This window comes from Acinonyx jubatus, chromosome B4 (assembly GCF_027475565.1).
Source record: "Acinonyx jubatus isolate Ajub_Pintada_27869175 chromosome B4, VMU_Ajub_asm_v1.0, whole genome shotgun sequence".
Taxonomy (NCBI): domain Eukaryota; kingdom Metazoa; phylum Chordata; class Mammalia; order Carnivora; family Felidae; genus Acinonyx; species Acinonyx jubatus.
Genome location: NC_069387.1, coordinates 78,708,962 through 78,727,186, shown reverse-complemented (window position 1 = coordinate 78,727,186; position 18,225 = coordinate 78,708,962). Strand labels below are relative to the sequence as shown.

At 51.0% G+C, this 18,225-nt stretch overlaps 2 long non-coding RNA genes across 9 annotated transcripts in view; one reads left to right on the top strand and one right to left on the bottom strand.

Annotated features, from left to right (window-relative positions):
- Window positions 1–9,041, bottom strand: part of LOC106989333 (uncharacterized) — a 16,541-nt gene extending 7,500 nt beyond the window's left edge. Inside the window, exon 1 of the long non-coding RNA XR_008300267.1 lies at window positions 8,904–9,041. This is a non-coding gene — a long non-coding RNA (uncharacterized LOC106989333). The remainder of the gene's footprint in view (window positions 1–8,903) is intronic.
- On the top strand, window positions 6,261–18,225 carry LOC106989330 (uncharacterized). 8 transcript variants are annotated; one of them, XR_008300263.1, is made up of 6 exons: window positions 6,261–6,951; window positions 8,456–8,595; window positions 8,935–12,541; window positions 14,594–14,906; window positions 15,357–17,556; window positions 17,993–18,221. It is a non-coding gene; the product is annotated as an uncharacterized LOC106989330 (long non-coding RNA). The 8 variants fall into 8 exon arrangements; XR_008300260.1 differs by having other exon boundaries at window positions 6,261–6,978; XR_008300261.1 differs by lacking the exon at window positions 6,261–6,951 and adding an exon at window positions 6,992–7,451.

Here is an 18,225-nt window from a genome sequence, read left to right as displayed (position 1 = left end):
TCCCAGCCCCCTCACCCGCTTCCGGGTGACACAGAGTTCTAAGGCTCTTCCACTCCTTCAACCCAAGGGATCCCCATGGCGGGGGCGGGGGGGGGGCTGGCCCTGCAGAGGGGCCGGGGGCAAGGATCCAGAACCAATTACAATTCTGAGAGCACACCCAGACGCCTCCTCACTCCCTTTTAACCTTTCTCTCTCGTCAGGAACCAAATTGAGTTAGTCTTGAGTTTTGATTTAATTCCCGAAATGGAGTCATAATCTGTTTAGTGTCCTTTTTCCCAAGTCCTGGGTACTGAAGTGTGCGTGGGGGTGGGGGAGTTAATGAGAGAGTTGCTCTGTGGCCTGTGGAGAACCCTCACACACACTTAACCTCCCAACACCACCAAAGAGCAGGAGACACCAGGAATGCCACTGGTGGTATAATGGTGATGGTGATGGTGATGACAATGGTGATGTTGGAGATGCCGGCTAGTATTTACTGGGCGCCTACTGTGTGCCAGTACTGAGCTGGGCCTTGTACATGCATCTCTCCCAATGACCTTCCAGGGAGGTACCATGAATGTTTCCAATTTACAGATGTAGAAACTGAGACTTCGGTTAATTTCAGGAGCTTATGCTGCATCCACAGCTATTCATTGAACAGCAGAGCCCCAATGTAAAACCACACAGTCTGTGCTCTTCTCCACTTAGCTGGGTGAGACAGAAAGTTCTACAAGCCCCAGCTCCCTCATTTGCACAACACAAACAATAAATAGGGATAATAACACGCTCCTTTCATAGGGTTGTTCTGTTGATTAAATGAGATACGTATTTGCTGCATTCAGGGTAAGCATTTAATTGCTTAAGTGCCTTCAACACTGGGGTGGATGGAGTAGGGCAAAGGAATGGGTACAGTGCTGGGGGGGGGGGTGACTGTTTATTATAAGTTGTTCCTGCTGATAATAATAGCATGTATTAGAGAACGTGCTGGGCACAGGCAGTCCTACAAGGAAAAGATTGCTACGCCTGTTTCACAGATGAAGAAACTGAGTTTCAGATAAATTAAGTAAATGGCCTAAAGCCAACAGGTTAATAAATGGCAAAGTGGTGCTTGTATTCAGACAGTGAGCCCTTGGACTCCCAAGCCTGCCACCCCCGGTGCCCCGGGGGGTCACCAGAAACTGGCCTCCCCTGGGGGAGGTCGGGGGGGGGGGGGCAACACCCTCTACCACCTGCAACCCAATTTTCTCCAGGTGAGCAATGTTTCCTTAAAGGAACAGGAGGAAAGTCAACAACGAGGCAGCTGAGACAGGTTCTCCCTCCCCCAAAGCCAAAGTGGAGCCTCCCTTCCCTCCCTCTCCTCACTCCCCTGATTCCTCTGTGCTCAAGTTTGTGGCCATTAAATAGAAGAGGAGAAAGTTTGAATCAGGCATGAAATATTTATCAGTTAATTACAATATGCAGATTCTGTTCCTGGGGGTGATTTATCTTTTTGGAAATATAGGAAAAGATCCTGGAAACTTGTATCCTAATTGCTTGGCCTATTATTGTAGCAACCAGGTAGAAATTCCATTTACTATGTAACTACAAATTCTCCTACTGGCTGCCTCTGCCTCTGTCACTGGTGGTCTGGGACCGGATGCTTTTTTGAGGACAGAGGGGCCTCTCCGAGGTCAATCTGTCCATTCCCCTGTTTCCTCTTGGGGAGGACCCTTTCAAAACCCTAGTGATGGTAGGAAATGAAAAAGATGAGAGTCTCTAAAATTCTGAAGTGTCCAGAGAAGCCAATGCTAAGTGGCACCCTCCCCCAATGAGGCAATGAGGGCTGAGGCTGCGAAAATGCCCACACTTGGAAGAGCTCTCAGCTGGCAGCCTCTCGCCTCCCATATCACCTCCTAGGGCCCATACCTCAACCCCAGGCTGCACATTAGCATCACCGGAAGAGTTTTCCAACCAGATGCTTAGGCACTACTCCAGGCCAACCAAATCAGAATCCCTGGAGGGGGGGGCCCGGGCATCAGTATTTTTTAAAGCTCCCCAGTGGGTTCCAATGTGCGGCAACAGATGAGACCCTCCGGGGCTAACAGGAGAGTATGGCTCCCTGGTGAGGGGGCCCTGCTCCTCTGTGTGACTATGTAATTTTTATCACTCCCTTTCAGGTGGTGGAGGGGACAATCCCTTCACTTTTATTGGAATCTGAAGAGCATCCTTTATTCCCCTTACCAGAAGCTTCTAATATTAATAACTACCATTTATCAAGCCCCTGCTGAATGCTCGGATCTATGCAAATAAAATTTAATCGGATCTACACAACTCTGTGAGGTCAGTGGGTATGTCCATTTTATGGAGGGCTCAGGGAGGTGAAGGAATCTGCCTCGGGTTCTACAAACTGGCAAGTGACGGCTCTGGGATTTGAACTCAGAGCCTGTGCTGTAACCACTGTTACAGATTCTCCCAGATTCTCCGGGCTGGAAGGGCTTCAAAGCTAGTATGGGAAGGGCCTGGGGATCATCTTGGGGAGGGGAAAGGCAAGGGAGACAAGAAGGGGGCATGTGGATGGAGCTCGGAGAAAAGAGGGCTGTGGGGGGAGGGGCCGGGGTGTGTGGGGATGACCGGAGGTACCAAGAGGAAGAAGGTGTGGCGAGGGAAGGGGGCAGTGGTGGTGGAGAAAGCCGGGGGACGGGGTTCAGGAGCGGGAGCCGGCAATCAGAACGCTGGGAAAGGTGAGTTGTGCCCACCGAGGACCAGGACCGGGTAGCTGGAGAGGGGGAGGGACCTTGTGTCAGAGGAGGGGTCTTTGTGAGGCACGCAGCAGTGAGGAATGCCCGCCATGAATACTAAGGGCAAGAAGAAGAGAAAGGGCCAGAGGGGGCTGGGTGATGTTTAGCGGCCGGGGTGATTAATGGGGGTGAACGGAGGGTGAAACTCAAACCCTTCGAACGGAGATGGTGGGGAATGGTTGTCCAAGAACAACAGCGCACTGTTTCATCGAGAAAGCCAATGTCCAGAGGAGGGGCGGGTGGGGAGGGCGCCTGGGCGCAGTCGCTCCTTCCCTTTTTCCCAAGGTCTCTTTATTTGCCATCAGACAGTAAATTAAAATATGCTCGCCAACTCCCGGGGACTCTCCAGAGGGGCTTCCTACCTGCCTCCTGGCTTGGGGGAGACCGAGGATGCTGGAGTGACTTGGGGAAAGAGCAGCTGAGGTCTGGGATGGCAGCTGAGATGTCTCCACGGCCTGCTCCACTGGGACATGAAATGGCCATGTGCTGGCCGAGCCACAGGTCCCCTCTGGACCAGGTGGGCACTGAGTGAGTCACAGGGGCTGGGTCCCCACACGTCCTGTGAAAGGTGGCGGTGTTCTCAGAGTAAAGTTCTCAGGGCAGTCACAGCGTGAGGGAGGCGTTGCCTCCATGAGGCAGAGTTGGGGGAAGGAGGAGGGAAGGCCCTGGATTGGGGTGCGGATCTGGGTTTGAGGAACAGAGGTTAAAACTCTCAGGAAATAGGAGGTTTGAACCCCCTCCTTCATTTTCTACCTTCTGCCTTTCTCTAGATGCAACTCTGGGAACTGCCTCTGCCTCCACCCCCGCTCCACCACCCCTATCCCAGTCAGCATTCTCAGAGGGCAGGGAAGGAGGGAAGAGGGGATGAAGAAAATGTCTCCGTGCAGGGGGAGGTGAGCTGCAGGCAGGGATTCGGATGGAAATTATCTCACAGGAGACAATTTTCTCCCTCTCTAGGGCCCTTACAGATGTGAAACAACGGGCAGATCCCACTCCCCACCCCCAAACATCCAAGAGCATGGTGTATCTTGAAGCCTTTGCCACCTCAAGGGAGTGGGGTAGGAGGAAAGGGAGGCCAAGAAAAGGAGGGGCCAGTATTCAGGGGTCTCCGGAGGGCTGAGGGAGACCAGCTTGTCCTAGGGCAGGGGAGGCAGGAGGCCCACCCTTGATCCCAGATCACTTGGATTGTCGCACCTGGGTGTCCTTTGCCACCAGGCCTTACCCCCTGTCTCCACACACAGCTCGGCCAACCTGCTTCTCTCGTTGGAGTCTCACTCACAGTCTCCACTCCACCTTTCTAGGAGCCAGGCCTACAAAGCGCTTTGAAATCTGAAGTTAGTGGGTGGTGGTTAATGGAGCGCAAACACTCTGTGAGGTGCAAACATGACCTGACTGGTAATGCGGCAACCGTTCCACACAGGGGCCGAGTTCAAGGGCTGCCTTCCAGAGGACCAGGCCTCAGTTTGCTTGTTCTGAGGGCAGGGGCTAACAGAGGGTGCCCTGTGCTTCACAGAGGAGAAGGAAATAAATGAGCCCACTGGAGAGCAATGGCCACAGTCAACGGTCTTAATTATGAATTAATAATTCATAATTATTCCAGACTTGCAGATAAGCACAAGCCCGCTGAAATTATTTCCCAGGGAGGAATTCAGTTGGAGGGGGTGGGAAGGGGACTGCATTGCGGCCATTACTTCTAGAGGCCCTGAAGATCATTCCTCTGCTTCCCAACCAGAACGTGGAAGAGATTCATGAGCTCCTTGGTGGGTTCCCCCTTACGGCTATTACCCACCCCCCATGCTTCTAAACACAGGGCCACACTTCCTCCCCATTCTACCCTGCCAAAGGGACCTCAGAACCTAGACCCTGGATTTCTGTGGTCTCTCTGGCCCCTGCTGCCTGTTCTGCTTTTTATACAAAGATGGGTGTCTCTTCTCCCTCTCTCTCCTCCCTTCTCATGAGGATTGTCTAGGAGGCCTCATGGTGGTGGAAGGTCTTCCAGTTCTAGGTGGGAAGAGAAACAGGGAGTACCCCTTCTAGGGGTACATTGGAACAGCGGATGCTGTTGGCTCCAGGGTCTGGGTTCGAGGGGCTGACGCTGACCTACTGAGAAGACATCTACATGGGATGTCTTGGTGGTGGGGCCTAAACAGGGCCAAGGAGGCATACCCACCCCCAGACCCAGCTCCCTGCTGCTCTCCTCTCCAACACCCATAATTCCAAGTTCCCATTTTTTAAATCTCTTAAAGGAAGCTCAAAGAGCTACTCAGACCCTCCCAGCTCCAGATCTTCTCTCTCTCAGGGAATCTGAAAAGGAGAGATTCCTGTTTCTCCCCAAATTCAATGCCTTAGACCACAAAGGGGCCTTATTATCTTCTGGCCATTAGGAGACCCTTGACCACCATCTCTGCTGTGGAACCACCTTCTTCAATATTCTAGAAGGAAGAAGGAGCAAGTGGCCAGTGGCCAAGAGGATCTGGCATTAGAAAGAATTTTCAATCCCAATTCTATGATTTTCCCATCAGCCTCAGCAGTTGCACCAAATCTGCATGTGAGGGTACATCTCAGGATGAAGGGAGTTGGCACAAGCGGACCTAAAGCACTCTTCCAAACCTGTGGGTGCAAGGATGTGCTTGAAAATCTGCTTCTGGCCTAGGTGGATGGTCAGCGCGGCACACCCAGGGGGCACCCACTGCCATGGGGACCACACATCCACCCTTCACTTCAAGCTCCTTCCCTGGCCCCACTTTTCGTCTCAAGAGAGGGATCAGTTAGGCGTGATCCAAATTATCCAGATAATTAATTGTGGAAGCACGACTTGCGTTCTCTTAAAATGCCACTCCTTTGGCCTCCAGAGATCATTAAATCCCTTCCCTAGCTCCTCCTATTCTCTACCCGCCTCCCCAACGTACTCCAAAATCTTAGCTACGAAAAAATCCTAAAGTAGGGGAACAAACTTTCCTGATCTACCATTTTTTCCCCACCTGCAACTCCTGTCCCCTCCCCCCAAATTTTCTCTCTTCTGAGCCTCCGCTCTTCGCTTCTTAAAAAAAAAAAAAAAAAAAAAAAAAAACGAAGAAGAAGGAATTTTCAATAGTCCCACTTGTCAAGCGAAGACCATCTTTTAACCTTCAACAGCAGCGAAAGCCGTGTGAACTCTCGGTGAACCAAGATTGAAGTCATAAATCACGCGTACAAAGGCGGCTGCGGAGGCTGGCGCGGGCTGCTGCACCTTTAACGCTTTCTGGGGCTGACAGGCGGCGGCCCAGCTAAAGTTCACAGCGCCCGGGGAGGGCCCGCCCCCGCCTCCCCTCCCCCGGCCCCGGGCCCCGGCCTCGGCCCCCGGCCCGCCCGGCCCAGCCCGCGCGAGCCTTGCCCGGAGGCCCCGAGCTGCTCTCGCGCGCGCAGGAGGGGGGGGCGGGGGGGGGACATTCTCTCTCCCGCCGCCCGCTCGCTGCTCGGCCGCTCGGCCGGCGCCCCCACCCCGCCCCGCTTGCTGTATTTAAATAGGCAACTGGATCCACACGGACACAATAATTTAGCTTGTCTATGGCATTTTCCACAGGACCCCAAGAGATGGACCTTCCACGCCCCCTTTTCTCTCTAGAACTGGCATCTTTCATCTCTGTCTATACGGGCCCAATTATACAGATCCTTGGGGTTCCAATAGGATCTGAAGCATTGGAACCAAGAACACCTGGCTATAATTAGAAAGGATTTTCTTTTTCGTTACCTTGTCTTTCTTTTCCTTTTTTCCCCCTTTCCCTTAAAAATTCTATTGTTTTAATTTCAGGTATTTATCCGTTTTTAAGAGGGCTAGAATTAACCACGGTGAGGACGGGGTAGGTGGGGTGGGGGGAAAGCCCAGCCTTCAGCCCCTTGCAGAGATCGCCAGGCTTCCGAGCCTGCCCCGCCTCGCTTCCTTTCCTTGGCCTTCGGCCTCCTCCTCCTCCTCCTCCTCAGATCGTTTTTTTTTTTTTTTCCTCCCCCCACCGTCTTCTCTCCGGTTTAATTAAAGTTTAGCGACTCCACTTGCCTTTTTTCTCCTCTCTCTCCGAAAGCGGAAACCAGACAGACCAGCGGCCATGGGCCAAGCAGCCCCGTGGCCCCAGCACAATCTGGGCCCGCCACCGTCAGGGCCTCCCCCTCGCCCGCCACCCTCCGCCGCCGCCGCCGCCGCCGATGGCCTCCTGAACTGGTGCGCAGCCCCTCCACCATCCCGCAGGTGTGCAGCCGCCGGCCTGAGGGATCTGAATGACCGGGGCTAGGGTAGGGGTGTCCTGCCTTCCCCTAAACCCACCCCTAGACTTGCTCCAGAAAGTTTGGAGGGTGGGTACACCCCGACTGAGGTAATCAGCTCCCCCAAACCCATGGCTGACTAATATGATATGACAAAAGCTGGTGATGGATTTGGTATATGTTAATTCACAATGCCCTTTCCTCCAGAATTTAACTATAAGTTAATACACACCGGAAACCACGCGCATACACGCTCGTTAATGGGCTTAGGTATTAGCGAGTCCTAACGATGCATACAAATGTGCTCTGCGCTCTGTAGGCCCCTCAAGATTTATGGGCCTTGAGCTCTCTGAAGCTGTAAACAAGGAGAAAAAAAGAGAAAGAGAGAGAGAGACTGGGGGAAAGAGACAGAGGCCTGACTCACCCCTCCAGGTTGTGGGAGAGAAGGGATCTCTGCAAGTGGGTTCTTATGTATTTTGCTTTCCTTACAAGCTCGCTGTCTGTGGGTTTCCGCATGGGGCTGGGGCTGGGGCTCGGGTGGTGGTTGCCCTGAATGCTGCTGGGATGCGTGGGCAGTGTGGTGTTTGTGTGCTGGGGTAGGAGGACTCCTGCCTCCCAGGCCGGGGCCTGCGTCTAGCAGATTATCTGTGGGCATAATACCTGTGAGTGTGCAGTGTGCTAGGTGTGTGTGTGCACGCAAGTGCATGTGTGAGAAGCAGGCCTCCCTCTGGGCCTGGCTGCTGTCCCCTGAACCCGGTGAACAAATCTCTAACAACAGTCATAATAACAATAAATAATAAATAACAATAAAACAGTAGTTAACAGTCCCTCCCTAGCAGGGTAACAATAAAATGCAAGAGGAGATATTTTGAGGAGGGGCCAGGGGAAGGAGTCATGATCACAGCATCTGAGGGGAAGACAAGGAAGGAAGGGAGGGAGGGAGGAAGGAAGGAAGGAAGGAAGGAAGGAAGGAAGGAAGGAAGGAAGGAAGGAAGTTAGCTTCCTCCTATGCCTTCGGGGGGGCTGGGTTTGGGAACCCCCTCTCCAGACAAGGTCCTCTGGCCAGAGGAGGAGAGGGAGAGCCAGGAGGCCACTCTTTCCTGCTTCTTTTACTCTGGCTTTTGCTTTGTGCGATCAGGGGAGGGACCCCACATATGGGGGTGATTAGTGGCTTTGGGGTCTCTGGAGCCCCTGTTTTAAAGAGAAGAGCAAGCGGACAGGGTCAGACGAGGGGGCAGAGATGGATGAGGCGATGGCCAGAGCCAGGGGTCCCGGCCAGTCGGGCCGCAGAGGTGCTGGGGGAGGACCTGCCGCCGGGTATGGACAGAAGCAGAAAAACATTTATGGCCGCCTGCAAGAGAGAGGGGAGAGCAAGGCCGGTTTCCGGTAGGCCCAGGGAAAGTTCCCTTTCTAGGGGCTTTTCAAACAAACAAACAAACAAACAAAAACAGCCACCACAACAGCAACAACAACAAAAAAGGAGAAGAAGGGAGGGGTTGAGGCGCGCTGAATTTTCCCTCGCGGTCTTGGAACCTGCGGATTTCCATAAAAGAAGAGAAGACCACGCTCCCGAATCCTTCCACATCTGCCTCGTTTTCTCCAGGTACAATTTTCTGGTAATCTTATCTATGTATTTATTGTGTGTGGTGGGGAGTCACATGTGTAGGGATACGGCGCTTGCCCAGAGAGAAAGCCGCCCCACAGTTTCGGGTCTAACGAAATCCACCACCACCACCACCACCCTCCCCCCTTTAAAAACAATTGTATCCCCCAAAAAGGAAAGAAAAAATCAAAGAGGAAATATAAAAACGCAAATTAGCCAACTTTTTAAAAGAGAAAGGAAAGAAAAGGAAAAAAAAATGACCATAACAAACAAGCGTTGAGAACTTTTAAAAGATTTAAGTCACAAACCTTTTCAGAGGTTTTGATTCTTTTTCAACAGCCGGTGACCCATCTGGTCTGAAAGGGACGGAGAACTACACTTGCCACTGAGTCACTTCTTTAAGACCGGTGCACACACAAAGATTCGCAAGAGAACCCGGGGCGTCCTTGCATTTGAACACCACGCGAGGCGGAGGATACTGATAACCAGTCGGACAAAATACTAATAAAATAAAATGAAATCGGGGGAAGCGCTGAGTGCAGGGCGAGCGGGGAGAGGCCGGATCTTGGGTTCCAGGCGGCCCGGGGCGACGGGGGGCGCCGAGCGGGGCCGGGCTCCTGCTGGCGACCCTGCTCTGTCTCGGCGTCCCCAGCCCGGCCTGCGGCCCCCTTCTCTCCAGCCTCCGCGCCCCTCCTGCCCTCTCGGCTCGGATGCCTGGTCCGGCCTCCCTGGTGCGAGGATTTGGGACCTAAGAAGGGGCAAAGTGACTCAAGCCAGACTCTCCATTTTTCTCCCCTAGGCCTCTCCACTTGCCCAGGCACTCAGCCACCCCGGGACCCACACAACAGGGGCTTCTGGGCCGCCCCCTACCTACTCCTGTATGGTTTCCCCAAAGTCTAGCGACCTCCAACCCTCCTTGGTGGGGGGGGGGGGCAAATATCAGTGGCCAGACTCCTCTGCACCCTGTCATGGGTGACCTCACTTCAGGAATATCTTGAAGGAGAAGAAAAAGAAGGCCGGCTTAGAGCCGTGTTTACATCTAGTTCTACTGATCTGTTCACATCTGGAGAGTTTATTTATAACCCCCACTATAACTCTCCCTGTTTGGAGGCACTGATGTCTAGAAAATATTGCTCTATCTCTAACCATACCTAAATGTGCTGTGCTTGTATTTACAGATTTATGCTCGAGGAAAATATAATTATTTCCATTGTATTCGTGCATATACAATAGTTATAGAAGTAGATTTATATATGAGAAAATATACGACTCTCTTACAGCCATCCAGTTTTATGGACATTTGATATCCTGACAGATTTATATCTCCGAGCAGCTATATAGATAAATGTATATCGTTAGAATTATGTATCAGGAGATATATACTTATTGATTGTGATATAGAGTAGTTAGAACATTCACTCAGAGCCATATATGGCTGTGGAGGTATTTCTATATTATTATCACTATATATAGGCATCTCTATTTATAACTACATAGTTATAAAAATAGACATAAGTAATTATAGTCCTATATGTACATGCTGCTATCTCTCTGTAGAGTTATAGACACTTGTGAATATAACTCTGTAGAGATATCTGTATGTATATAAGGGTGTAATTACCTCATGATGTGTGTGTATTGGGGCTCAGACCAGTCTATCTCTGTAAAGACATATTTATATGTAGGGGCTGAGAGAGACTTATTCACAGAAATATTTCCAGAGAGCCAACTGAAAAGCAGGATCGGGCCATCTAGGAAATCATCTAGCAGAGTTCTTTACTTACGGGGAGAGGGCCACAAGGTAAACAGAACATAGGAAGCCTTGAGAAGAGGAGGCAAAATGACTGGGGTGTGGCGGGAACAGTCAAGGAGGACAGCAGTGAACCCCAGGCACCCGCCTGAAGACAGGGAGCTGGTTTTGTGAGGGGCAGGTACAGATGGTCGTGGGCACGGGTCTTGTGGAAGGGGAGGCCGGGAACAGTACCACAACCTGGAGGTATGCTTCAGCTCCGCGGCCCGGGAGCAGGCCTTCGGTTTGGCTTTCGTGCACTAAAGGTCAGCTACCACCTAGCCCCTTCTGCGTTCCTGGCACATTGCTCTTGAACCCCAGTTTCAGGGTCTCAGAAAGGTGGCTTCGGAGGTGAGGAGACTTAGGGACAGGACAGGGAGGGGTGCGCTTTCACTGCCTTTGCTCTCTGGGGATACGGCCAGGAAAGCCAGGGACTGTGGCCAAATAAAGCTTGCTTTCACCGGGGGCCTCCTGTGCCCCTGGGGGGGCTGTGTGGTAGGAGCCTGTGTGGTAGTTTGAGGGGTAAATTTTCAAGTGTTGGGCTTATTCTGATGGGAGTTTCAGGAGGCCTTGCTCAACCCCCTTTTTCGGAGGCCCAGGCCTCAGGAGCTTAATCCTGGTCCATTGGGTCACTCCTCTGTTGCTCCCCAGCTTGGGGTTCCCTCCCCTCTGGGTACAGAAGGCTATACCCTCCAGCTTCCTACCAGCACTGCCCTGGGCCTTGAGGGGAGAATTTGGCTCTAATGTGTGGGGAACGTGGATCGGCACCTCTAGACCTCATTTCTCCCACTCACATCTACCTGGCTCTCTCTCCAGCCTCCTTCCAGGTGCCAACTGGGCCCGGACTCCACAATTCTTCCCCTGCCACCAACCATCCCAGGAGAAAAGACATTTTTCCCCTGGCCCCGGTTCTTTCCATCTTTCTTTCTTTAAACCAGGAAGTCACAGACCTCTTTGCTCAATGGTTTGAGGGAGTTTCCCTGCACTCAGGATCAGTGGCCGGTCAGGCTTCCAAGATCTCTAGGATTCTGGCAAGGAAGTGAAGACCCCTGGGCTGGGGTTAAATGCCAAGTGCCACCCTCCACACACCCCTGCCCACGGGATTGGAGCTTCTCCGGGACAAGGACTCTATCTTCTGCCTGACACAGAGGGGTAGCCCGATACATGCTTGTGGAGATAAACCGAATGGCGATCAGTGCAACAGCTTTTGGTGGAGAGAATCTCACCTTCTGTGGCCACTGCTGAGAGCTAGCTAGCATGCACCTGGGGGCCCTGGCTGGAGTCAGGCCAGGAGCCCATGGTGGCTGGAGATTAGTGCCCAGCAGAGAGCAGCCTGAGCTGAGACAGGCGAGTGGGGGGTGGAGTGAGGCACCGAAGCCAGGCTCTGCCCCCGTAGAGTGACTCCACCCCCCACCCCCCACCCCAGCCTCCTGGCTTCCCAGACCCCCAAGCACATGAAAACTAAACCAGAACTGAGACCTGGACTGGGAAGGAGCTGCCTGTCAGCCTGAGGGCTCCAAAAAGGAACTACCACTTGGTCCATTAAGAAATACATAAATAGGGGTACCTGGGTGGCTCAGTCAGTTGAGCGTCTGACTTCGGCTCAGGTCACGATCTCACGGTTTGTGGGTTCGAGCCCCAAGTCGGGCTCTGTGCTGACATCTCAGAGCCTAGAGTCTGCTTTAGATTCTGTGACTCCCTCTCTCTCTGCCCCTCACCCACTTGCACTCTCTCTCTCTCTCTCAAAAATAAATAAACATTAAAAAAAAAAATAACATAAAAAAACATAAATAAAACAAAAAATAAATCAGCATGAGACAGACACCCTGGTAGAAGGATAGCCCTCAGCCGGGCTCCAGGGATACTACCAAATGCATCAGAATAAATATTTTAAAAGTTTTTTCACTTAAAATGTTCACAAATTTTCTGATTCGGTAATATTCTCTAATTAGGTTGTTTCATATAGTTCTTTTTTTTAAAGTTTATTTATTTGTTTTGGGGGGGGGTGCAGAGAGGGAGAGAATCCCAAGCAGGCTTTGCACCACCAGGGAAGAGCCACCAGCACAGAGCCCCATGTGGGGCTTGAACTCGTGAACCACGAGCTCATGACCTGAGCTGAAACCAGGATTCGGACACTTAACCGACTGAGCCACCCAGGTGCCCTTCTTTTTTAACCTGTCATCATTCCCTGTAGATTTGGTCTGTGCAGAATAGGTCCTGGAGTTTGGAGAAGGCAGGTCACCGTGAGTGTATGGGGTGAGTGTAGGCAGTTTCTCTATCTAGTGAGGATCTTGGTCTGCAGGGAAGGGTCAGCCTTGCCTCTCCCATCAAGGCCTGGAGCAAGAAAGACTCTCCCAAATGTGATTCCTTTTTTCCATAAGAGTCTTTAGGGGCAATCTGTCCTGTGTCTGGGTGAGGGTCCAAGATCCAGAGAGGGATCTAAGTTAAACCTTAATTCTAGCCCCAGACTCTGACAGTTTCCTCCTGAGACACCCAGCCCTTCCCTCCCCAGAACACCTAATGCCCACAGAGATGGTGGGTGCTTTGCCTAAAGAATTGCTGAGTGGGAGAACAGAGGGTCCGGCATTTACATGGGTTTGCCTAAGCAGGACTCTGGGCAGGTGCCTGGACTCTGGCCAGGATCGGGCTGGGGTGGGGGCAGTTGCTGTAAACCTCAGAACCTGTGGCTTCAGACAATGATTGTTCTTGGCCAAAAGACGGGAGATGAGAAACCCTGGCCATACATCATTAATCCTGGAGAGTCCTAGCTCTCTTACCTGGGCTGGAATGGCTCCTAGCTGTTTCTGGGTCCCAACCTCCTTTGAGAAGCAGATAAAAACAATCTGCCCTCTCCCCACCAAAATGTGCATACCCACAGTGTTGTTGAGGGTTGCTGGGCTCATACAGAGACCAGGAAGCCCATGATCTCTGGGCTGAGTCTCCCTTGCTTCTTGTGACCCATCTCCAGTTATCTCCTTTTGCTTGTACCCTCCCTGAGTGCCTCTGCTTAGGAGTCAGGCAGTTCTTCTCTGCCATTCTTGGCAGAGCTCTCTTCCTTCTTTCCTTTTCTAGAGCAGGCACCAGGCACAGGCCTTGCTTATGCCGAGCTCCCGATCGGCTCTCCTGCAGAAACCAGGAGAGTGGCTATTAACTGAAGCCTGGTCTACACTGCCCTACTACTCCACTCATCTGGGTGGGGGGGGGGGGGGGCAGGGGGAGGGATCCTGAGGGCATAGTGACAGCATGGAGGCCTGGCTATAAGGGGTCTAATTCCCATTTCTAGTGGAAACTTGGATGCAAGGAGCAAGTTGCAATTGCTATGATAATAGTCATAATAATAACAATAATAATTTATTTAGCATATCATTAGATGTGTATTTACTGTCTTCCCTCTGCTTTTTTACAAGTGTCTCCTAAGGAATTCTCACAACACCCAGGGGAAACAATAATAAGCTAATTACCACCCTCCGGCTCCTCCTCCTCCCATCCACGGAGCACTTACACAGCCCCTCCTCGTGTTTACACCTATTTAGCACAGTCTCCCCTTCCCAATTCTCCTCTCCCATTCCCAGTTTTTCCCATCCCTGTTAAGGGAATTTCCCCCTAATCTGGGGTGGGGGGAAAGGTTGGGGAGGAGAGTAGCTGAGCCCCAGAGAGTTTTGGGTATTAATGTTGTTTCCCTGGCCTCACAGCAATGTTTAGGATGATGTGGGAGGAACCAGATTCTTCTCTGATTGTGCTTTGGGGGGCAGAAATTGCCTGCACATCGTTTAGAGGCAGACTGGATTAGAGAGGGGACGGGTGCCTGCATGATGCCAGAACATCTGAGTCAAGTGCAGGAGAATGGCTGGTCCTGCAAATGTAACATCGGTATCAGGGGCTTTCAGACTGTTCAGGCCAGACCTCAGAGATGCCGGGCCCCATCTATCCCCCTGGTCTCTTTTGGCATTGAGAAAAGAAAAAAAAGGGAAGGGAAGGGAAGGGAAGGGAAGGGAAGGGAAGGGAAGGGAAGGGAAGGGAAGGGAAGGGAAGGGAAAGGAAGGAGACATGTGCATATATATATATATATATATATATGTGCATATATACATTTGTATATGCACACATTTTCGCACATATATTTTTCCTGAGTGAATAATCATGACCATGGCTACACTTTTTAAAATACTCATTTCCTTCCACTTTAAATAAAAAATCGTATCTTCTCAGAGATTACAATGAAAACACAAACCAGACACGTGTTTTTGGATGACGGATTGCGAGTAGTCTCTTGGACCACCTAAAAAGCCCCCTGGAGTCCCAGTGATCTGTGGAGCTCACTTCCTCAGCCCCAGCCCAGGGTGGAGAGCCAGAGTCAATGTCATGAGAGTCTTCATCACAGACGGAGCAGCCTGGCCTGTCATTGAGATCCTGGGTGTTGCTGCCCAGATACCCAGACCCTGAGGTCAGCCTCCACCTCGCTGCCCAAGTACGCAGTTCACCTGGGAAGAAGCGAGTCTAGGCTAGAGGACACAAAAACCAGGTAGACTCAATATAAAGATGAGCTGGAAGAGTTAGAATTGAATCTGCTTCTTAGCTGTCTAAGCCATAGGTGGCAGAGTTGACATTTTTGGCGGGTCCCATAGCCCATTTGGTGTCTTTTCCTCTTTATATAGTCCTCATGCTTTTCTGCTGCCTACACTTTCCGCTGTTAGCCTCTGGCCCTTTCATATCCCCCCGTTCTATCAAGACTTACTTGTCCCGAGCCCCCCTCTAATCTCGACTGGGTAACAATCAGACTGCCAGATCAGGAAGCCACCAATGTGTTGACATGTACATTCTCCTGGGAAACAGTGTGCTTTTTGGTAGAGGTCTTCAGGAGCCACTGCCCAGATGGAAGGAAATAGCCATAATGATGGGATTTCAGACTCATGGCAGGTGGCATGATAGAAATTTGTGTGAGGGTAGTTTATGTTTTTGTTTTTCTTTTTAGTCCCTATCATGGAGGCAGCCATCCATCCTCTCTGTGGATAAGGCTATCCTCACCCCGAACCTAAGGTTTCCAAGCTGCTTAGAGGAATCCAGAACTCTCTCTCTGCATCTTTATTACTGATAAAGTCATATTACAGTAATATTACTGATTACAGATCTTGAGAGATGAAATGAAGTTGGAAAGAAACTGGATTCATCCAGGTAAAAAGAACATTATGCACAATTTATCACTATGTGAGCTTCTGTTTGTTCTGAACATGGTGGTCATTCATTCCATGACTTAGTTCCAATTTATGGACAGTGTCTTGAAGCCCCCTCAATACTCATAACCATAATCGCTTCCATTAAGAGAAGATGACTATATGCCAGGTGCTTTATACTGAATTTGATGAGGAAATGTAATCTCAGAAAGGTTAAGTCACCTGCCCAAGGTCACATAGCCAGGTTTGAACCAGGTTTCCCCATCTGCTATGTTTTAACACTTCCAAGTCATGCCTCGTGGGTTAGATAAACAGCAGATAGTCATGGCAATGAAACTGATATTTAAAAAAAAAATAGTTTTACATCCTATGGACATACCGGGGGGCGGGGGGGGGGGAGGGCACTTGTACACTGACTCCTACAGTGGCCAATCCAAGTGCATGCACACTATTGGCATTTTTCTCTCTCTGAATTCAGTGTTACTGGCAGCCCCTGTGATTTCTCAGCATAATGACTGCCCTCACCGCTTGGAGTCCACCCCTTTCCCATAGCTGAGGCCTCTGGGTTCTAGGGGAGCCCTTGACTTTCCACTAGCCCAGGCAGAGTCTAGCTTCCTCACCAGGGTCAGCCGATGTGAAACTGAGAAGTATCTCGAGATTAATCTTCAGAACCCCTCACTCCCTGAGCATCCCTCCCCCAACTCCCCAGCAGTGCTTTCCTTGTTCTATCCTTGTTTGATAAACTACCCCAGCGGTGCTTTTCTATTTGAAAGGATGTGATCTGCCGAGGACCGCACTTAACACCTCGTGCTCTAATGGTGGAGCTCACGGCATTTCAGTGGCGAGATAATTGGGGAGGGGGAAAACAGAGTCTTCCCAGGGGCTTTAAACTGCATCAATGCATAAGGCTGATCCTGCACCTCATTATCCATTAACTTCAGATGAAAGCTATCAAATTGGATCCCTTATTCTGATATTTGAAACTGAGCAGACAGGGGGCTGATTTCTCTGCTTTCACCTGACTGCTGGCACCAGGCAGATACCCTGCCATTGTCCTGCCTCATCTTGCCTTTGCCTCCCTCCCATGGGGGGCAGGGTCCCTAAGGGACACAGCTCCCCATGGTGTGGCTGCAGGGGCCCTGTGGAAAAGGTTGAGTTGTCAAATGAGGAGACACCACAGCTAACACCCCCTCTCCCTCACCCCCCACCAACTCTGGAATGAAGATGGAGAGTTTTCTGTGCCTGGTTTGGTTCACGGAGACACATAGTCCATCATTTGATTTTCTACAAAGAGTATTCCTTCCCTGCCCCCCAGCATCCTCTAGTTTTTTTTCTCAGAGCTGGAAGGATCTTAGTGATGTCCTAATCGAACCACCTCATTGTGAAGGAAGGGAAACTGAGGCTCAGACAGACACCAGGACCCAGGTATTTCGATCCCTAAGCCATGCTGCATCTGGCTCTCTTTGCACTTCAGCTGAATACTTTTTTCATCGCTCCCTCTAAACCCCAGGATCCAAGCTTACCTTCCATGGCAGTCTATACAGACACCAACAAACGCCATGATGGCGGAGCCCTCCCAGCCCAGGAGCAACCACTTTTGGGCACAGGCTTCAGCATACCCACACCATGCTCCATAATCCCGCTAGAGCCCATCTGTGATTTCTGTGAAGTTAAAGGGTCTCTCTGTTCCCCTGGTTTCTGCCCCACTCCCCAGAGCTGGCCAGGGCCTGCAGAGGGGCTGGAGGGCTCAGGCAGAGAGCAAATGGGTCAACACAACTTTTGTTCCTCGCAGCCTCACGTGAGGACCGAGGCTGCTTTGAATAGAGAAGTTTCCTTAATATGCTGTCAAAGGAAAGAAACCTGTCTCATCGTCCAACTCTGATGACTGAAGCCCGGGGAAGGGAGTTGAGCTTAATTAGCGTTAGGAATGCTGATTCCACATAAGAAAGAACTTGCCAGCGGGGAGAGTCGTCTGACTACTGGGATCTCTGAATACACCAGGTAAATTCTCATCCCCTCTCCCCCATATAGTCAAGTTAAGCTCACAGGGTTCCTTCCCGTCCAAAGATTCTGGTTACTTTTCCCAGTATTTGGTGGTCTGTCTAATCTTAGATTCCCATTGGGCCTTGGCCCTGGGAAACATTTTTAAATCTCACGTTGGTCCTCAACAACTTCCCCATCCTTAAGAAACCAAACAAAATCGAACCAGTTCAGGAACAAAATCCGCCAGATCCCTTATCAGTCTGATGTGGGTACAACAGCACTGGCCCGGGAGTCCAGAGTCTTGGTGTCTCTTATAGGCTGAATTATGTTCCTCCCCAAATTCATAGGTTGACGTCCTAACCCCCAGTACCACAGAGGGTGACTATATTTGGAGGCAGGCCTTTCGAGAGGTAATTAAGGTAAAATGAGGTCATATGGGTGGGCCCTAATCCAGTATTTCAGGTGTGCTTATAAGAAGAAATTAGAACACAGACACAAAGACCACAGGAAGCCAGGACCACGTGAAGAAGACCATCCATAAGCCAAGGAGAGAGACCCCGAAAGAAACCAACCCTGCCAACACCTTGATCTTGGACTTCTAAACCTCCAGAACGGCAAAAGAAATAAATTTCTATTGTTTAAGCCACCCGGTGTGTGGTACTTTATTAGGGCAACCCCAGCAAACTA